Source organism: Giraffa tippelskirchi, chromosome 8 (assembly GCF_054371585.1).
Source record: "Giraffa tippelskirchi isolate mGirTip1 chromosome 8, T2T-mGirTip1v1.2.pri, whole genome shotgun sequence".
NCBI classification, from domain to species: domain Eukaryota; kingdom Metazoa; phylum Chordata; class Mammalia; order Artiodactyla; family Giraffidae; genus Giraffa; species Giraffa tippelskirchi.
This window is the reverse complement of record NC_137282.1, coordinates 5,618,587-5,639,738: the sequence shown is the minus strand read 5'-3', so window position 1 is coordinate 5,639,738 and position 21,152 is coordinate 5,618,587. Positions and strand designations below refer to the sequence as shown.

General features: G+C 41.9%; 1 long non-coding RNA gene across 1 annotated transcript in view; it reads right to left on the bottom strand.

Moving 5' to 3' along the window:
• LOC145517841 (uncharacterized) overlaps positions 1–21,152 on the bottom strand; it is a 98,293-nt gene that overhangs the window by 686 nt on the left and 76,455 nt on the right. The gene's annotated exons all lie outside the window — the stretch shown is intronic.

Below are 21,152 nucleotides of genomic sequence, written 5' to 3'. Positions count from 1 at the left end.
CTAGGTTGGGAAGATCCCCTGAGAAGGAAATGGCAACCCACTCCAGTTTTCTTGCCTGGAGAATGCCACGGACAGAGAAGCCTAGTGGGTCTCAAAGAGTCAGACAAGACTGAGCAACTAAACCACCACCACCACAATATTCCATTGTATACATGCACCACATCTTTATCCATTCCTCTGTCGATGGACATTTAGGTTACTTTCATGTCCTGGCTATCGTAAATAGTGCTGCAATGAACACTGGGGTCCATGTGTCTTTTCAAACCATGGTTTTCTCCAGATATATGCCCAGGAGTGGGATTGCCAGATCATACGGTAATTCTATTTTTTCTTTTTCTGAGGATCCTCCATACTGTTTGCCACAGAGGCTGCACCACCTCATGTTGCCACCAATATTGTGACAAATGTTCATCGTGACCCCAACCGCCATGCATTTCAAGCCCCCCATGTGCCCAGCCTAAGGCTGAGCTCTTTTCTATGCCCTCTCATTCCATCTACACCCACTCTGACAGGGAGGTATTACTTCTCTAACTGAGAAATGCAGAAACGAAGACTGAGAGATTCAAAGTCACATGGGCCAGGGCTCCTCTGATTCCAGGGCTCCTCTGATTCCAGGGCTCCTCTGATTCCAGGCCACAGGGACCAACTGGCTAACAAGCAGGAAGGGGTGTCCGACAGGAAGGTGGCGGCCCCCTGCATTGATAGACAACCAGAAAACAAGATGGGAATAGGGCAACTCCCAGCTCAGGAATCAGTCACATAGTTGTCCAGTGTTTCTACTGCGATAAGTGGGCACCACGGTTTTTATCAAACCTTTCTCAGGACTCAGACCCTAAGGGAGCAGCGGCTCAGCCAGGAAAGGGCAGCTTGCCTACGTTTAGTGCCACCAAGAGAGACCAGAGAAGAGGGAAGATGTTTCCTCAAGGGAAAGAGCAGGAAGGAGGGTGTTAGGAAGGAGGGTGGGCAAACAATGCGGTCTGCGGCCTGGATGTCCCAACGTGGAGAAACAAGATTCAGACCAGGTCCTTCTGACACGCAGCTGGAGCACCTTTCTTGAGGGCTGAAAGGGAGATGGGAGGTAGGTTAGGGTTGCTGCTGGGGCTCACTGTCTTTAGCAAAATTGACAAGGAACAGAGCCCAGGGCCAGAGACAGAGTAGGAGCTGAATAAGTTCTTGTTGGTGCAAACAAACCAAAAAGATACAGAAGAAAGCCAGGACACATTCTGACTCCCCTTCCCCTTCTGGGGGAACAGGCACCTGTCTGTCATTCTCCAGGTTCATCCCCCTGAACCATACATGGCTTGAGGGTCTGAGTGGAATTAAAGGCCTGGGCTCTTATTTTCTTTATGAAACCCAGACATGGTCAGCACGGCCCCGTCACACAGGAGGCAGCAGCCCAGCTGGTGTGTATGAGGGCAGGCAACACACACAAGGGGTCTTCCCTTTCTGGGAAAAGAGAATAAACCACAGTACCCACACACTGCTCCCTGCTTTCAAAGGCAACCTGAACAAGTCTTAGAAGGAAAGGTTATGAGTTAGGCATCCAATGCTCTTCCTAATTCAGAATCTTAGAGACTATGGAAAGGAGCAGATACAAAGGGATGTGCTTTTTTAACAAAAGAAAAAAGAAGAATCATGTAACTGGGGGTCAGAAAAAGAATGCCATTCTCAAGAGATCAGGTTTCTCTCTTGTAGGTTCCTTGGTTCTGAAATCTAGGAGGGGACTTGTCATCTTTAAAGCACTACTTGGACTTAACATAAAAAATAAACTCTGGAGAAATCATACCATTACAGTTGACCCCATTGATCCTGTGACAAGTGGCATTCACAGGGCCAGACATCGCTGGAACAGTGACGGTCACTTGGGTTCAAAAATGAGATCTCAGCCATGAGATTAAGAGCTGGAAAAACCACTAAGTTCATTACTGTCATTCCCAAGGTCAGCTTTCACAGTAACAGCTGAAAATAGTTCACTGCCGAAAGAATAAGGAGGCTGTTGACATGAACCAAGATGAAGGCGACCCTAGAAATCATCAGCCCTGGACAAAAAGCTGAATGCTTCTGTAGGTGAGGATGGAGTTTTTAAAAGGAGGAACCACAGTTTTGTGGGGGGAAAAAAGCCTCAAAGCAAAATTCATAGGAAATATTTTATTTTATGACCATCATCAGAACTCGGTACATCTGTTTTGTGTCCCTAGAACAGGCCTTAGGAGAAATAACCTAGACTTTTTCCTTTCTTGTGAATTAAAAATCAATAATCTTGGACTCAAGTTTCCTCCAGGCTCAGAGACATCACAATTCTTTTTTTAATAATGAGAATTGTAGGTAGGGCTTCCCTGGTGGCTCAGACAGTAAAAAATCTGCCTGCAACGCAAGAGACACGGGTTCTCATCCCTGGGTCAGGAAGATCCCCTGGAGGAGGCCATGGCAACCCTCTCCAGTATTCTTGCCTGGAGAATCCCATGGACTGAGTCGGGTGGGCTGCAGTCCATGGGGTCGCCAAGAGTCGGACACAAGCGGACAACTAACACGCAGCACACACTGCAGGTAGGGAGGAACTGTAAACTGGATCACTGCTATTTTTTCAGGAACACTTGAAACTAAGGTCACAACACAAGTGGTGTGCTTGATGCACCAACTATTACAGACATCGTGATTAAGCTCCATTAAGAAGGTCCAATTGAGGGACAGTGGGAGAATTCCTCAGTGTTTCTCTAATAGTTCATGAGACACTCAAGTTCTTACCCCTTCTTACTGTGTGGTAGAAACAGACAATGTTAAAATTCAAAGAAACTCAAAGAACTAATTTTGGGAAGACAGAAAATGGGCGTATTACCAGTCAATGAACGCTACCCTTCATGTCTTGACAAGAGCACTAAGGAAGACAAAACAGTGTCATGTGACAAGGCACATATTTTTGAGCTGTGCTCAGTCACTCAGGCATGTTCGACTCTTTGCGACCCCATGGACTGTAGCCCGCCAGGCTCCTCTGTCCATGGGATTTCCCAGGCAAGAATACTGGGGCAGGTTGTCATTTCCTTCTCTGGAGGATCTTCCCGACCCAGGGGCCCAAGGTCTTTTGCATCTTCTGCATTGGCAGATGGATTCTCCACCACTAACGCCACCTGGGGAGCCCATATATTTTTAATCTAAATTTAATTAGTATATAAAATTTTATGAAACAAATCTTGGTTTTGCCATGTTTCTTCCTAATGCCATTTCCCTTTCTTGCCATTCTAGCTGTTCATTTAGCTTTTCTGAGCTAAACAAACATATTTCTTCTGAGATGGATTGTCTATGGATCTAAATTAATCTCAAACTACTTTAGTACTTTTCATGACAGAATTCATATTTTAGTAAACTATTAATAAGACAGGGGTTTTAGAGTAAATAATTCAATAGTGCAAAAGCTTGGTTGCAAGCTTTACTTTTTCAAATAATATAACACAACAAAAAAAATCCATTTTTATTAGGATACCCAGGAAGATATAAATGTATGTTTTTAATAGTTCTAATATATTTTGGATATAGTACTTAAGCACTTCATAAAGTCACAAAGACATGAAAATGAAAAAGCAAAATAGTGAAAGGGAAATGAATTAGAATCGCAACTAAAGAAGTGGATTTAGCTCTGACACATCAAATAGGAAGGTTGTCTCTGAATCCTGACAGACTGTTTCTTTCTCATTAGTGGCAGTATCAGTTTCTGACTGACAGTTCTTATAAAAATTATTCCTGTACTGACACAAAGTCTTTAAATTCCTTAGTGCTCTTTATTTATTAAAGTAACTCTTGATTCTTCTCACTAAAGGGGACAAGGAGATTCTGAGAAAGGAAATTCAGTCATAATCCACAAACCTAAATTTAGCCTGAAATTCAGGCACTACAACTCTTTAGCCAGAACTGTTTAAAAAAAAAAAAGGGGGCAAGAAAATGCATATTCGGTTTCCTTTCCTTTGATTTTGACTGTCAGGAAAGTACTTGAGTTCAGTGAAATGGCCTGGAGGCAAACAGAAGAACACAGGAGAAGCAAAATCTCTACATAACCCACCAGCTCAACAACCAATCCCCAGATTAGAGTTGATGATATTATCACAGCTTCCAGGATTTTAGAAAAAAAACACTAGGACTCTCAGAAAAGTGAACGAGATTGGCATGCCAGTAGAAGTAAAATGCAACTCAATCTTCCTAAAATCCCTGTCTCTAAAGGAAACTACTGACTCTCTTTCCCATAGCATCAAATTGTTGGGGGAGGGGAGGAACATAGAGAGAGAGGATGAAAGCTAAGATCAAAAAGACCTAGAGTAACAGAAAAAAAGGGGGCTACTTTCTGGAAGCAAATGGCTCCCAATGACATGACCAGCCTCAACTTCTTTGACAGAAAGTGGTATTCTCCACGATGATGTAAGTAGGAATGAAGACATGGTCTCCCTCCACCAGGCAGACTGAATTTGGACTGTGTCTTAGGTTACATTGGGGAATCACACTGATGACTCAAGAACCGTGATGATTCTGAGAGCATCTGTCCCTGTCTTTAGGCATGGTGTTTTGAAGCAGGCGGGACAAAGCATCATGACATCTGAGCTCAGTGGAAATAAAGTACATATACACAAAGCACATATAAATAAAGTACATATACACAAAATGTAACAACACGGCTACAATGATTGCATGTGGGGAGGGATAATTACAGTTTGGGATTGACATGTACGCACTGCCATATTTAAAATAGACAGGGAACAAGGCCCTACCGTATAGCACAGAGAACTCTACTCAATACTCTGTAATAACCTATATGGGAAAAGAATCTGAAAAAGAGTGGATATATGTATGCAAGTAACTGATTCACTTTGCTGTAGACCTGAAACCAACACAACATTGTTTATCGACTATGCTGCTGCTGCTGCTAAGTCGCTTCAGTCGTGTCCGACTCTGTGCGACCCCATAGACGGCAGCCCACCAGGCTCCCTCATCCCTGGGATTCTCCAGGCAAGAACACCGGAGTGGGTTGCCATTTCCTTCTCCAATGCATGAAGGTGAAAAGTGAAAGTGAAGTCGCTCAGTCACATCCGACTCTTAGCGACCCCATGGACTGCAGCCCGCCAGGCTCCTCTGTCCATGGGATTTACCAGGCAAGAGTACTGGAGTGGGTTGCCATAGCCTTCTCCGGTTCATTGACTATACTCCAATACAAAATAAAAAGTTTAGAAAAAGAGAAAAGAAATATGATAGCATGGTCTCCAACAGAGAAGTACAAATGAACAATTAATGATAAAACAAGGGAGAGGAAATAAGGGCCAATGTATAACGCCGTGTTTCTTCTTGTTTATTTCAACATTATCAGGGTTAAAGAGGAGCATGGCTACATGTGAGTTTGGGAAAACAGCAGGCTTCACAAAGGAAGTGCTACACAGATCCTTAAGAAAGAAAAGACTTTTACAGTCAAAGAAGATGGGCCTTCCTGCAAAGAGCAAACAGAATATTCATATATTATATATTATATATATATTTTGTATATATTATATATACATTATATATTATAACATTATATATATAAAATATATAAATATAATAATATACAATAACATATATAATGTATATATAATATATTATATATATTATTATTTATACTATATTTATATTATGTTATATTATATAAGTATATACAAATATAATAGTAATTATAATATATATCATACATATATCATATATCATATATATTTTATATTTTATAATATGTTTTATGATATATATGATATATATTATATACAACATATTATATATTATAAATATAATATATTGAATATATAATTATATTACATATTATAATATATAGTATATATATTATATATTATATTTACATTATACAATTTGGTATATATTATATTAATATATAATACATATTATTATATTTATATTTATATATTATATAATATATATTATTATCATATAATTATATATAGGTATATTATATTATATATACTATAATTTATATAACATAGTTATAATAATATATATTATATATAACTATATAATATATAAACACATATATAATATATATTATATATTTATATAATATATATTATATTATTATATTATAATATAATGTTTTATATATATAATAATATATATCATATATAATAATATATATCATATATATGATATATATATGTGGTATATATATGGTATATATATATCATATGATATATAACATATCATATGATATATAATAATATATTATATTATTTATAATTATATATAGTTATATTATATATAATATAATTTATATAATTACAATATAATATATATAATATATATTATGTTATATGTTATATATAATTATATATAATAATAGTATATATTTATAATATATATAATATATATAGTATATATTGTATTATAAATTATATTATAATATAATAATATATATCATATTTATATTATGTTATATATTATATATAATATTATATAAAATATATTATATATGATATATATGGTATATCATATATAGTATATATTATATATTATATTTACATTATATAATTTGGTATATATTATATAATATATTATAATATTTTATAATATTTATATAATATATATTATGTAATATATGTTATTATAATTATATAATTATATATAGTTATATTATAATAATATAATTATATATATAATTATATAATATAATTTTACTGGCTGTGGTTTTGACTATAGCCATCCTAGTGAGTGTAAACTGGTAGCTCATTGTGGTTCTGACTTATGTTCTCCTAATGACTAACAGTGAGTAATAATGTGCCTATACACCCTCATATATCTGATCCAAAGCCTCTGCCCATCTCTTACATGCATTCATACCTGTAAGCCCACATAGCTTCTTGGGGAACACAGCCACTGTTATGAGCAACTTCTTCCCTGAGCTCAACAGTATCCCACCTCATGTGGAGATTCTTTGATCTTAGTTAAGTGGTTCTGGGTAAGTTTGATTTTGGAGAAGTTAGAGAGCTGGGTAGGATCCAGAAAAAGGGTGAGTGCAGAATCGTTCATCTGCAGGAGAAGTGATCTTTACTGCTAGGCGTGGGTTGGGAATATTTCTCTGCCTTGTAAAGGCATCTCCATGCAGTTCCGTCACCTAGGAAATTCTACTTAAAGGCTCGCATAAGGACACACCCAGGAAGCCCACATGAAAACACAGAGCAGTAAAATGACTGATGAGGGTGATCCAAGCAAAGCATCAGCCTCCGTGTGCTCAGGACTTGCCCTCTTTCCCACAGGGCTGGGCCCTGGGCATGCCCAGCCCAGCCTGGCCTCTGTGCCCCCATTCCTGTGTCTAATATTTCCACAGCTCCGAAGTCCCTGAGGCAACCACGAGACTGTGCGACCTGTCGCTCACAACCCTGACACCCATGACCTTCCCCCGGCTGGTTTTCGGCCTGTACCACATTTTCATCCCAGTTCTCTCAGAGGAAGTCCAGGTCCGCAGCTCACTGGGTACCCATATTGAACTCTGACAGATGCCATCCTTGGTTTAGACCTGGCTACCAACTGATCCGTGCCTGGACCTCAGGGGAGGCCCAGCACAGCGGCTCCTGTCTCGTGCCCTTCCCAACCCTGGACCTGCTTGAGATGGCAGGGTCCTGGGCCTCAAACCTGATGCCAAAATCAGATGAAATGTTAGGGGTTTTGAGAGAAGGGTGAGTATGTGGAAGGGATGTACACACTTGGAACCAGATAGCAGGCAGACTACAGTAGCAAATTGCACTGTCTAAAAACGCGCATCTGGGACTTCCTAGTGGTCCAGTGGCTGAGACCTCACATTCCAAGGCAGGGGATGCAGGTTCCACCCCTGGTCAGGGAACTAAGATCCCATATGCTGCACAGCACGGCCAAAACATAATAAATAAATAAATAAATATTATAAAAATGCTACATCAAGGACAACTTTTGCACAGTAGGAAATAAACATTTTACTGAAAACCTTAACGAACTTAAAAATATAAAAGCTACATCTGTATTTTGGATCCCAAATGTTCTTTCCTTACCTTGCCATCGAGCAGTAAAATTTATTCCCCTCCCCCTGAAACTCAGAAAGCCTTTGCAATTGTCTCAATGGGTAGAATTCTGTAGAAGTACCGCTACGTTGTCGCCTTCGAAGGGTGGATTTACAAAGGCGGGGTGCTTCCACCTGGTATCTTGGGCTGTTCAGCCTTGAACCCAGCCACTGTGTGCAAGGACTGTCCAGACAGTGAGGGAAAGGATGTGTAGGTGTCCCTGCCAACAGCCCCAGCGGGCAAGGTCTCAGCCAACATCCAGTAGCAACCACCAAGCCTGTGAGGGATGGAAACTTCAGACAATTCTAGTCCCCAGCTGTCAACCACCCCCAGTTCTTGAGTCTCCTCTCTGAACCCCAGATTTCACGGAGCACAGGCAACCCACTAACCCCCCGCAGCTGTTTCCTGTCTGAATTTCTGACCCACAGAATCTATGAGCAGAATACACGGCTGCTCTGAGCCACTAGGCTTGGCATAATTTGTTGCACATTTATAAGTAAACAGAACATCCACAAATGATATGGGTGCCCAGGGTATAACCCTCCTCATCATTTCAACATCTTTTTGCAAATGAGACTTAAAATGAACACCAAGAGCAAACTTGGGGGTGAAAGCTGTATCAAATGGTCACCCGGGGGCATGAGGACATCCCCAAGAGCCAGCCGCACACTCGATTCTCTGTCTCCTGCAACAACAAATGCGATGGGCAGAAGAGCAAGCTCTTTCTTCCCGTTTCCAAAGGCGGGAAGCGCAGCTCCAGGACCACTGCCCACTGTCCAGCCTCAGTAGCAGTTCTCCACAGACACGTGTAGGGGCTGGACACTCTATTCTCCGAACTCACCCAAAACTTCTGCTCATACCCAGCACTGCCGACATGCCAGACAAGTTAGAAGTGACCCCTCCATCCCACTGAAGATCTTCACTTACCTGCCTTGCATCTGCCCCCTCTCTCAATAACATTACTCCACATTCTCTTTAGGAAGTGACCTCGACATAGATTGAAGGATTAGCCACAACTCTCTGTCCCTCCCTACTCCGTGCCCTTTGTGGTGTTCCTCCTGCTGCCTGCGAGAAACGTTCCCCAGCCTCATGGGCCGAGGGCTTGGCTGTGTGGGTTGATGTGGCCGATATGTGTGAGTGAAGGTGGCAGAGTGCTGGCCTGAGCCTAGGTTCTAAGAAGCAGCACTTTCCAGCCGCTGGTCACCTGTGTCATCACTATGGGTTTCCCTCAAGTGGTGAAGCTCATAAGAGAAGACTGCCACGGTCCTCCCACCCTATCCATGCTACCCAAAAAAGAACGTTTGTTTTCACTTCCTACATTTCCAGGAAACCTTTCCTTTCTGTCTGATAGTTAGTTAGGCTGATTTCCCTGAAATTCAACCCAGCACTTTCTGGCTTTTCCAAAAATCCCTTTTTTGTATCAGGATCTATTGTTTCCAACCAAAGTACAGTTGCTTGTATAGTGAAAGAAACATGACTGGGATATTTGGAATACATCTGTCTATTGAAAGAAATCGACATCTAATCCCCCTGAAGCAAAAACAGCCTGATTCAGAATGAGGAAGCTCTGGAGAAAAAAAGAAAAAGGTGCTGGATGTTAAAAATTCAACCTTTATCAAGTGCCCCAGGGGAAGAGGATGGAGTGTAGAATGTAAAAGGAACAGACTTTGACCTTCACCAGAAGATCCGTCATGCTTAAGGCTTATGCATAAGCCTCTGCGTTCACAGAATGGGATCTATACCATGGCTGGTCAATTAAGAAAAAGAAAAACTCCACAAATCAGTCACAGACTTTAGCTCTCTGCTTGCCAACCCAAGTAACCGCATCCTTAATAAGTATGCACAGCACACATGCACACACACACTCACACACATACACACACACACTCTCACACAGCAAGACTTCCTAGCAAATGCAGCCAGAGACCAAATTAATCAGAAATCCCTGAGTTATTTTACACAGTGTGACCTGGGCTCAACACTGTGATTATTTCTGGGGCTATTATACGTTATTTTTATACTAGTCTCCACATGCCTTGCTATGTTTCCCAGGTGTGATCCATCATATGCCATTCTCTTCAGGTTTCTCTCAGCTATTACCCTTGGCTGTGGGCTAACTGTGTGGAATTTCACGACAAAAGCCAACACGGTGGCCTGCGTGGCGTCTCCATTTCTCAAGCGTGGCAGGCGATAGGATGTGGGGCTCCGTGAGAACACCCAGCCATTCATCCTCCAGGTGCAGAGGCCATCATCTGCTGCCTTTTCTTCCTTTGCCACAGAGATCGCTCTTCGTATTTATAAGATGTGAGGTTTTACTGACTGTTAATGTTAATACAAAGCACTCAAGTTTGACCTTACGTTCTCATTTTTCATTGCATGAAAAATAGAGCAAAAGAAACAGAAAATGGATTCTTAGTAGGTTCACCTCAAAACACCTCCAGTTCTGAATTTCAAGATCCTGAAATGCATTAAATACACAAAGCTAACAGCAGGAACCAGTCCATCCTAAAAGAAAGAAAATCAATCCTGAATATTCATTGGAAGGACTGATGCTGAAGCTGAAACTCCAATACTTTGGCCACCTGATGGAAAGAACTGACTCATTTGAAAAGACCCTGATGTTGGGAAAGATTGAGGGCAGGAGGATAAGGGGACGACAGAGGATGAGATGGTTGGATGGCATCACCGACTCAATGGACATGAGTTTGAGTAAACTCCGGGAGTTGGTGATGGACAGGGAGGCCTGGCGTGCTGCAGTCCATGGGGTCACAAAGAGTCGGACACAACTGAGTAACTGAACTGAACTGAACTGAACAGGGGGAAAAAGTACCAAACATAAGCCCATAATAAGAAACATATTTTAAGACTGTCTTATAAAATACTGTCCTTAAAGTATCTCCCTCCCCACCAGAAAATATACCATGAAGCAGAGAACAAGCCCTCCCTAAAATGTAAGGCTGAAAAATGGAAATTTCTGAACCTTCTTTTGTCTTACAGGGATCTGGAATTTAGGTGAACTAACAAAAATTCAGACTTGGGGAAAACCAGTGAGTGTGAGTAGTAGAACTTCAGCCTAAGTGAGGGGGCATTCCTGGGCCAAGGGAACACCAAAAGCAACTACACAGTGTTGGTGGAGGGCAAAGTTTTGGGACATGTAGGCACATGTTCATCCCCTAATATGTCTTGTTACCCTATTATGAAGTCTCAATTATGAGGAGTCTATAATGCAAGGTTACCACTGTCTAATACATTTTTTTAATGTACCTTTTAAACATACCTATCTTATACAAGCAAAAGGCAATGGCATCCCACTCCAGTACTCTTGCCTGGAAAATCCCAAGGACAGAGGAGCCTGGTAGGCTGCAGTCCATGGGGTTGCTAAGAGTCGGATATGACTGAGTGACTTCACTTTCACTTTTCACTTTCATGCATTGGAGAAGGAAATGGTGACCCACTCCAGTGTTCTTGCCTGGAGAATCCCAGGGACGGGGAAGCCTGGTGGGCTGCAGTCCATGGGGTTGCTAAGAGTCGGACCTTATACAAAACAGTTTCTGGCCAACTCTGAGACTTACCGAGCTGAGCAAAGTCCAGCCTCAGTTTTCAGAGAGGCTGCATGATAAGGTGAAAACAGCACAGTACTCACCCACGTACAACGCAAGACAGGTAAAGGGCTCTGTGATACTGACGGAAGAAAGGAGGCAGAAGAACAAGGATGGCTGGATTCTGAGCTCCCGATGGAATCTTGGTGGCTGAGTGGGGGCCCTGGGGGCTGTTCAGCTCACATGATATTTTAAAAAATATTTTCTTTGAATTTGTTGTCAACATTGAAAAACTTTGGAATATTGCTTAGCTGAAATTCTGACTTCTCTTTCAAACTCTGAGCTCCCTTTTCACCCTAGCAAAAATTACTGAGAGCAGAAGAGGGGTTTAAAGCAGACACAGGCTCCTCAGTTTGCCGCAGTCCCTGCCATGCCCCGTTGTACCCAACACCGGGCCTGCTTCATTCCTTTCTTTCGTCTGTCCTGCACTATATGCATGTGAGCCTGCCTTAAAGGACAGACAGGATGTCAGCCAGAGCTGGAGAGGGAAGACCCAAGCAAAGGCCCAGAGGCAGAAAAGTTCAGCTTATGCTCAGGAAGCTGTGAGCAATCTTTTTGGGCTTAAAAATGAGATAAACTTAAAAAGTTTCCCAGGTGGCGCTAATGGTAAAGAACCCGCCTTCCCATGCAAGAGACGCAGGAGACACAGGTTCAATCCCTGGATCGGGAAGATCCCCTCCAGGAGGGCATGGCAACCCACTCCAGTATTCTTGCCTGGAGAATCCCATGGACAGAGGAGCCTGGTGGGCTATAGTCCAAAGTGCTGTAGAGTTGGACACGAAGTGACTTATAGCACTCATGCATGGTCAAAATGTGAAGTCAACTAGAATGTTCTGTCAGAGAATTGCCACCATATGAGGAAGCTTCCAGAACAACAAATCATAGGTGAGCAGAACAGAGCTAGGATTCCATTGTAGAAATTCAGGTAGTTAAGTGTGGAAGGAGTGGAAAGACAGGCACAGATTTAGTGGGCACTGAGCAGATGGTATGAATCAGAATTACTGAGATGGTGAGGCAGGGAATGAGTGAAGTGGATAGGGAGAAAAAAAAGCCATCAAATGCCTCTGTCGCTGGAGTCCAAGCTCAAAGTCCTTCCGGGACAAGCGTGTAACAGAAATATAAGTCAGGTAGGAAAAAAATCCCAGGTCAGTGCAGACTTTGATGAACTGGGGAAATGTGTATTCACAATCAATTTATAGAATCAAACAAAAAAGCAGTGTGCCCATTAAACAAATCATGTCAATGCAACAGAATGAGCCAGCTGCCCACCACGAATCTTGAAACTGGTTAAGAGAAATGAAAGGCCATGCTTAACCACAATGAGATGGCATGTCACTCCTATCAGGACGGGCATCATCAAACAGAACACAAATAACAAATGCCAGCAAGGCTGTGGAGAAACTCTTGGGCACTGTTGATGGGAATGTAAACTGGTGCAGCCACTACGGAGAACAGTGTGGAGATTCCTCAAAAACTAAAAATAGAGCTGCCATGTGATCCAGCAATTCCACTCCTGGCCATATATGTAGAGAAAACAAAAACATTAATTTGAAAAGACATACACATCTCAGTGTTCACTGCAGCACTATTTATAATAACCAAGCTATGGAAGCAAACTAAGTGTTCATCTGCAGATGAATGGACAAAGAAGATATGGTTCACTCGATGGAATATTACCAAGCTATAAAAAAGAATGAAATTTTACCATTTACAACAACATGGATGGACTAGGAGGTATGCTGAGTGAAATGTGTCAGAGAAAGACCAGTACTCTAAATATTATCACTTATATGTGGAATCTGAAAAATACAACAAACTAGTGAAGATAACAAAACAGAAATGGATGCAGAGATATAGAGAAGAAACAAACTAGTGGTTCCAGTAGGGAAAGGGAAGTGGGGAGGGGCCTGATAGACAGATGGGATTGAGAGGTACAGACTACTATACACAAAATAGATAAGCAACAAAGATATATTGTACAGCACAGGGGATATAGCCAATAGTTTATAACAACTTCAAATGGAGTATAACTTTTAAAAATGAATCACTATGTTGTACACCTGAACTTATATAATATTGTAAGTCAAATATATCTCAACTTCAAAAATGAGAAAAGAATTCTGCTGGGAAAAAAGGAAATGCATGCTTATGGCTCAGCTTCCCAGGTGGCGCTAGTGGTAAAGAACCCGCCTGTGAATGCATGAGATGTAAGAGACGTGGGTCAGGAAGATCCCCTGGAGGAGGGCATGGCAACCCACTCCAGTACTCTTGCCTGGAGAATCCCATGGACAGAGGAGACTGGTGGGCTACAGTCCAGAGGGTCGCAGAGAGTCAGGCACAACTGAAGCACCTTAGCATGCATGTATATGCTTATGGTTCATCTCAGTAGAGTCCATCCAACCAGGGTGAACACAAGGAGAAGCTCAGAAGAGGAAGGCATGAGTCTTGATTTGGGAAATAATAGATAAATGATAGAATCTTGGGATTGAAGGGTCATAAGGTTCAAAATTCATCCATGTGTTGATAATCGCCAAGGCTGTGGAAGAAGATGAGAAAAGCAAGGGGAGAGGGTAGGAAGAGAACAGAAGCATCTCCCTCGGTGGGGGCCTTGAGGATGAGTAAGGAAGAGGAGGTGAGAAGTGGATGGAGAAACAGGAAGAGAACTGAGACGTCACAGTGCCGTGAAAACTACAGAAGAAGACTGTTCAGGAAAGAGGAAATGATCTTCAACATGACACGGCCCGTATGTAATACTGTCCCTTTCCCAAAGACTCGGACTTTTCTCCCAAAAGTGATGTTTCCGCAACAGCTTTGCACAGCTTCAAGTAAAAAGAATTCCAGTTCAATCTGTTTTTAAATCTTTGCTTTCTTCCTCTCTGCCTCCAGGCAAGGTCCCACATCTACGACAGAGTCATTATATGAAATGATGGTTTTTCTTTAGGAGTTTTTTGTGTGTTTGTTTGTTTGCTTTTTACAGTTGGATCATTGTGATCTTTGTAATGTCTCTCCTGTCCTCGCTCACAAATTTTTGTGCTCAATTACTGTTGACAAGCCCCAAGCTTAAGATGTGGGTACTTCTTACATAAAATGACATCACTGCAGAAGAGTTAACAAAAAGGCTGGATCATTTCTGACATCATTGCAAGCCTGAAACGCCGTTTTCAACCCCCAACTTGCCCCTGACTGAGCAGACACAGGTGGCGGTGACAAAGCATCTTCTACGTGATCTCAAAATCCATCCCATCCGCCGCCTTTTTCAGTGGCATTTGGAGGCATTCGTGCCTAGAGGAGCCATGTCTCAGGGGTGCCACTCACCTCTCCCAGGCAGCTGGGAAGTGAGGAGCAAGAGTGCAAGGATGCCCAAGGAGGCAGAAAAACTTCCCTGGGTGCCCAGATGAAGGGAAGTCAGGATATATGACCAAGTTTCCTGCACCTCCTTCTCAAAGCCATAAATCTGAAATCAAATCCTCTTTATGATTCCAACATCATCACTGAAGCCAAGATGACTCCTAAATCACCCAACTTGTATCCCAGATGACAACGTGCAGTTAGTGATTTTGCTTTAAAAATACATAAGTATTTGTCCTCCTTACTTACTTGAAAAGATGAAATAGCAAATAGGCAGGGTGATACTATTTTCTAATTTGGGGAACATCTGTCACCCAGAACCTGGTCAGGGAAACTACAACGTCTGGCTCAGAAACGCTTTAACTCTCGGCAGCAGCAGAGGCGCGTGACCGCAAACTTTCCTAGCCGGCTCGAGAGCCCTGCCGGAGGCCCTGGACCACAGTACGGCAGCAACTCCAGGGACACCCTGGGTTCCAGGGCTCCCCATGGCTTTTGAGGTATTCCATCACCCCTCCCGCCCTAGACGACCTCACTGGCTGAGCGCGTTCCCGACGTCGTCCTTCTAGAGACAGGGATTAAGGACGTTGTTATTTTCCATTTTCCACCAGTGGCAGTAAAGTTACAGAGTAAATACAGCTGATGGAGCCAATATCACATACCTGAGACGGTCGTCATCTAGAAAGGGAAGGGGCCTGTGATTTAGAGTGAGTGCTTTCGCTCAAGGGCAAAAAACGTCTCAGAGTAGAAATGCTCCAACTTAATACCCAAAGTTGAAAATCAGATGGCAAGGCCCACTGTGCAATGTGGTCCTTCTACAAGTTGATGCAGAAGCCGTTGCTTCCACTCTGATGTAGCAGCCATGGACACAGCAGCCTGCCCCCTGGTCCTCAAACGCATCAGCAATTGAATTGTGCCTGCCGCACTCCCTGCCTCTGTGCCTGCAGGGTCCTCTCTTTCCTTCCTGACGGGGTGCAAATCCTGTCTTCCTTATGAGGCTCTCTTAACTTCCTGGCCTACAGTCATCACTTTCCTGTAAATCTCTACTATCTTTTTAAACTGCAGGGTTCATCTTTGATCTGAATCCTACATGCACTCTTAGAGGCTGCAGGTGAACGTCCATTCCCCATACCCACATCATAAACCCCTAAGGACGGCAGCTCTCTGCGGACGACTTCTTTCCTCTACGAAGTTATCACCAGGCGATGCGGCCAGTCCTCCTAATCGCCACCACCCAATGCTGGAGGTCAGTCAGAGACATGTGGCAAGACACAAGGAATTAAAACACAAAATGCTCAAGAAGCGTCTTTTATTATGTAAAACAAACACATATTCTCCTCCGGAGCACTGAGCCAATGAAATTCATGCTGCTAATTCCCCTGAAGCAAGAAACTCCATTTGAGGAAAAAGTAGTTTCTGAGTCTTTCACAAGATCCAAGAAAGAATCTCTTAACATAGAAGCACTTCTTTTTCCTTCATCATCCAAATGACCATAATTTCTTCCAGATGATGTTTATCAGGTCGAGTCACCTGTCATTCTAAGGAGGCTGGAAATTTGCCTGCTTTCTTCCCTTCCTTCCTTCCATCCTTCCTTCCTTCTGTCCCTCCTTCCTTCCTCTCTTTCTTTCCTTTTCATAACAGTGCCAAGCGCTGGTCTAGATTCTGAGAATACCATGGTGACTAGGACAAAAATCTTCCCCTCATGGAGCTGACGTTCCAATAGGGCAAATAGACAGTACCTGTATGAGTAAGTAATGATCTATGCTGTGGAGAGAAATTAGTCAGGGAAAGGAACTAGAGGATCCTAGGAGGATAAGGAGAAAGAATGATCAGGGAGGCCTAAGAGGTACCATTTGAATGGAAACTGGGGAATAACTGCAAGGTAGGTCCACAGCCCAGCTGGGCCCTCTGTAATTCAGAGCTGATGTAAAATTCTATTTATCATGTGACCATTATGAGCCCCACTCAGCTTACAATGATAATTTTGGTTTCTAGAAATAAATGTCAGTTCAAAACCAGTGTTTATCGGCTTTGAAAAAGTGAATGAGCAAGTAGTGCTCAGGTAAAGAGCACCCAGACAAGGAGAGCAGCAAGTGCAAAGGCCCTAGGGCGTATCCCATTTGATGTATTTAAGGACTAATCAGGACAGCCTTGAAATCTGGAGCTGAATGAGTAAGGAGAAGGGTAGATCCTTCACTAGGAACCCAATCAGTGGTGCCTGACCTTGGACTCTGACCCTCAGAACTGTGAGAATAGAATAAATAATCTGTTGCTTAAGCCAAACAGCCTGTGACATTTGTTATAATGGCCTAACACAGATGTTAAGGAAATACCAAAGGTACATGAAGGATAGTGTGATGCAGAGAAGTGGAGAAAAACCTCCCAAAGAAGATGACCTTTAACAAGTGTTTTTCATCACTTCTATCTCTTAAGTAAATTTCTATCATTTAATGGAAGTTCTGGCTGAGGTTCCTTAATGCAAGTTTGTTGTTCTTCAAATTGGTGACATTCTTACCCACATATTTTTAATTTTTATTTTATACATTCTTTTCATGAATGCACAGCATCTACCCCACATCTGGCTCCTTTTATATATTTTCACATCTCTTTTTATTCAGTAAGTATTGTAGCATCTCTTTAAAGTTCAATTAATTCAGTGATCACTGAATCTACCTCTTTTATAAAGTAACAGTTATGAGCATGTTCTCTGGGAGGAAAACTCTCCAAGAACAGACATTCTTATGAAACATATTTTGAGCTGTGTTCATTTTGTTCGTTCTTCTGCCTAAAGCCCATTAGCCATGTAAGTCCTAAGAAAGAAAAAGGGGTCAAATTCTTTCTTTGAACAACATTCATGTTCACCTCCTCAGGTTATGGTCTCCATGGTAGAAGCCACTTTTCCACAACAGCACCCAATAAAGTCAGTCTTACATCACAGGCTATTAAAATACTTCCCTACCACAGACCCAATAGCCTTTTTAGCAAGTAAGAGAAATTGAACAAAGTGAAAATAAATTTGTCTCCTGATAAAGAAACAGGATATGTTTCTCAAGTGGGCTAAATTAAGGCTGCTGGAGCTGACGTTTACATTGCAAGTTTTACAGATTTTGTTGATGGAAATGTGTTTGCTGTTTAGCTTCATTCTGCTATCTTGTTCCATGGTAAGAAAAGTCACACTGCTTGCAAAACTGAGAAGCTTATTAGAATCCTGCAGTGTTTGCCTGCTTCGATTTTCACACGGCGGAGCCAACATGAGGGGAAGGATGGAGCTGTGAACAGGAAATGTGAGGCCTCTGCAAGCAGTCACAGCTGGAGATGGCAGCTCCAGGAAGCTCCTTCCCACCTCAGCATCCTCCTTCTCAAACAGAGGCAATTTCAGGGCTGATCTTGCCTAGAAAATTGCAGCTAGAGTTGAGGTCAGTGTGATGGATTGGAACTGCACGGGACAGTTAAGAAACTGCTCTGGAAATTGCCAAGAGATTTTTAAATTCATTTTAATGATTTCAGCTCACTTCAAAGGGTCTTTGCATCATCAGGTGGTTTTAAAATGCCAAGTAGGCCTGCTGGTCAACTGGGTTGAAGTGAGAAAAAAGCCACACTAAGTCAATGTGTCTGTTTTTATTCAATCCTTCATGAGGCAACTTTGCCAATATTTCTAATGGGCCCACTATGAAAACCGAGTGCAAAAATCACGGAGGTGCAAAAATCAATTAGAGACATAAGCTTTGGGAAATATAAATTGGAGCAAATGAAAAAATTAGATTAAAATTCCCAGAAGTACTACAGAAAACTACAGACTCAAGGCAAGGAGAGAAGCCAGTGGATAACCAATAAATTAAACTGATAATTAAAAGAAAACATTCCTAAAATAAATTTCAGCTTTTATTGGAAAAAAAAAAAAAAAAAGCTCTTTAGAATGTGGATCTGTCCACAGGGCATAAAACTATGACACTGGCTGGAGAAAATGGAGAAAATGTCACAACCGAACATCACATGTTTACTAATGACACTCATGCTTCCCTGGTGGCCCAGATAAAGAATCTGGAAAGAATCTGCCTGCAATGCAGGAGACGCCAAGGTTTGATCCCTGGCTTGGGAAGATCCCCTGGAGAGGGAATGGCTACCCACTCCAGTATTCTTGCCTGGAGAAGCCCATGGACAGAGGAGCCTGGCGGGCTATAGTACATGGGGTGGCAAAGAGTCGAACACGACTGAGTGACTAACACTTTCACTTTCACAATGACACTCACCCATTCCACTGGGCTACAGAAACTCCAAGAAGAGAGCCGCATGTTTATGAATGACAAATCTATACTGCTCAACAGAGGAAAGCTGCCTTTTCTTTCATTACCTTTGAGTGGCTATTTTAACCTAAGAATGTGAGATTGGTGTAGTTTTCCAAGTGGCAACCTGATTCAGAAGGGAAACTCTGATTCAACCAACCTGTCTTAACTAATTCTTGCTTATATAGACCCATGGTTTTTCCATAGTCATGTGCAGATGTGACAGCTGGATCATAAAGAAGGCTGAGCACTGAAGAACTGATACTTTCAAACTGTGGTGTTGGAGAAGACTCTTGAGAGTCCCTTGGACTGCAAGGAGATCCAACCAGTGAAAATCACTGCAGATGGTGACTGCAGCCATGAAATTAAAAGACGCTTACTCCTTAGAAGGAAAGTTATGACCAACCTAGACAGCATACTAAAAAGCAGAGACATTACTTTGCCAACAAAGGTCCAGATAGTCAAGGCTCTGGTTTTTCCAGTAGTCATGTATGGATGTGAGAGCTAGACTCTAAAGAAAGCTAAGTGCTGAAGAATTGATGCTTTTGAACTGTAGTGTTGGAGAAGACTCTTGAGGGTCCCTTGGACTGCAAGGAGATCCAACCAGTCCATCCTAAAGGAGATCAGTCCTGGGTGTTCATTGGAAGGACTGATGTTGAAGCTGAAACTCCAATACTTTGGCCACCTGATGCGAAGAGTTGACTCATTGGAAAAGACCCTGATGCTGGGAAGGATTGGGGGTAGGAGGAGAAGGGGAGGACAGAGGATGAGATGGTTGGATGACATCACCGACTTGGTGGACATGAGTTTGGGTAAACTCCGGGAGTTGGTGATGGACAGGGAGGCCTGGCATGCTGCGATTCATGGGGTCGCAAAGAGTTGGACACGACTGAGCGACTGAACTGAACTAACTGGTAGATTCTTAGGTTTTTTATAGTTATCTGCTTTTATAAAAACTCTTCAATGAGCATCTTTTCATATGTCTCATTGGGCACTCCTCAAATGTTTCTTTCCAATTACAAACAGACAAGAAAAATGTCTTAAGCTTTTTAATCACTGTGCTAAAATGGCAAGGAATAAAGAATGGCATGTACGCACCTGTTAGAATACAAGAAATGGAACTATAAATTTCCCAAAGAGAACCAGAAAGTTACAGCAGATTGATTTGGAGCAGAGTTGGTGCTAGTGATAAACAACCTGCCTGCCAATTCAGGTGACATGAGACATGGGTTTGATCCCTGGGTCAGGAAGATCCCCTGGAAAAGGGCATGGCAACCCACTCCAGTATTCTTGCCTGGAGAATCCCATAGACAGAAGAGCCTGGCAGGCTGGGTTGCAAAGAGTCGGACATGACTGATGCAATTTAGCATGTACACAGAGTCTTAAAAGTCAGAGATTCTTGGTTTGAAATCACAGTCCCAGTTCCAAATTGGAAACAGTCCATGTCCATCCATGGAAATAGCAAAATATATAATAAAACACCTAAAGAATGCTATATAACTGATTTTTTAAAATGAGGCAGCTCTAGATATACTAACACAGAGGACTATAACTTTGTGTAACTTTTAAAAGTTTACTTAACTTTTCCAAGCCTTAGTTTTAATACCACAATGTGGAAATAATTTTTAAATGTATCTATAGCATATAGATACAGATTGTATCTCGTTGTACAGATTAAATGATAGAATAGTGACAAAAGTATATACTTAGCACACCACTTGACACAACATAAATGCTCAATAAATATTAGCTTCTATTATAATTCCCAATGTATCCCAAGATGGTGGAGATATCTTAACAACTCAAGGCCATTTACTAACATCAAAAATCTACAAAACTTCTGTTACATGGAGAAGGTTTCATGCTACCTGATTTGAGGA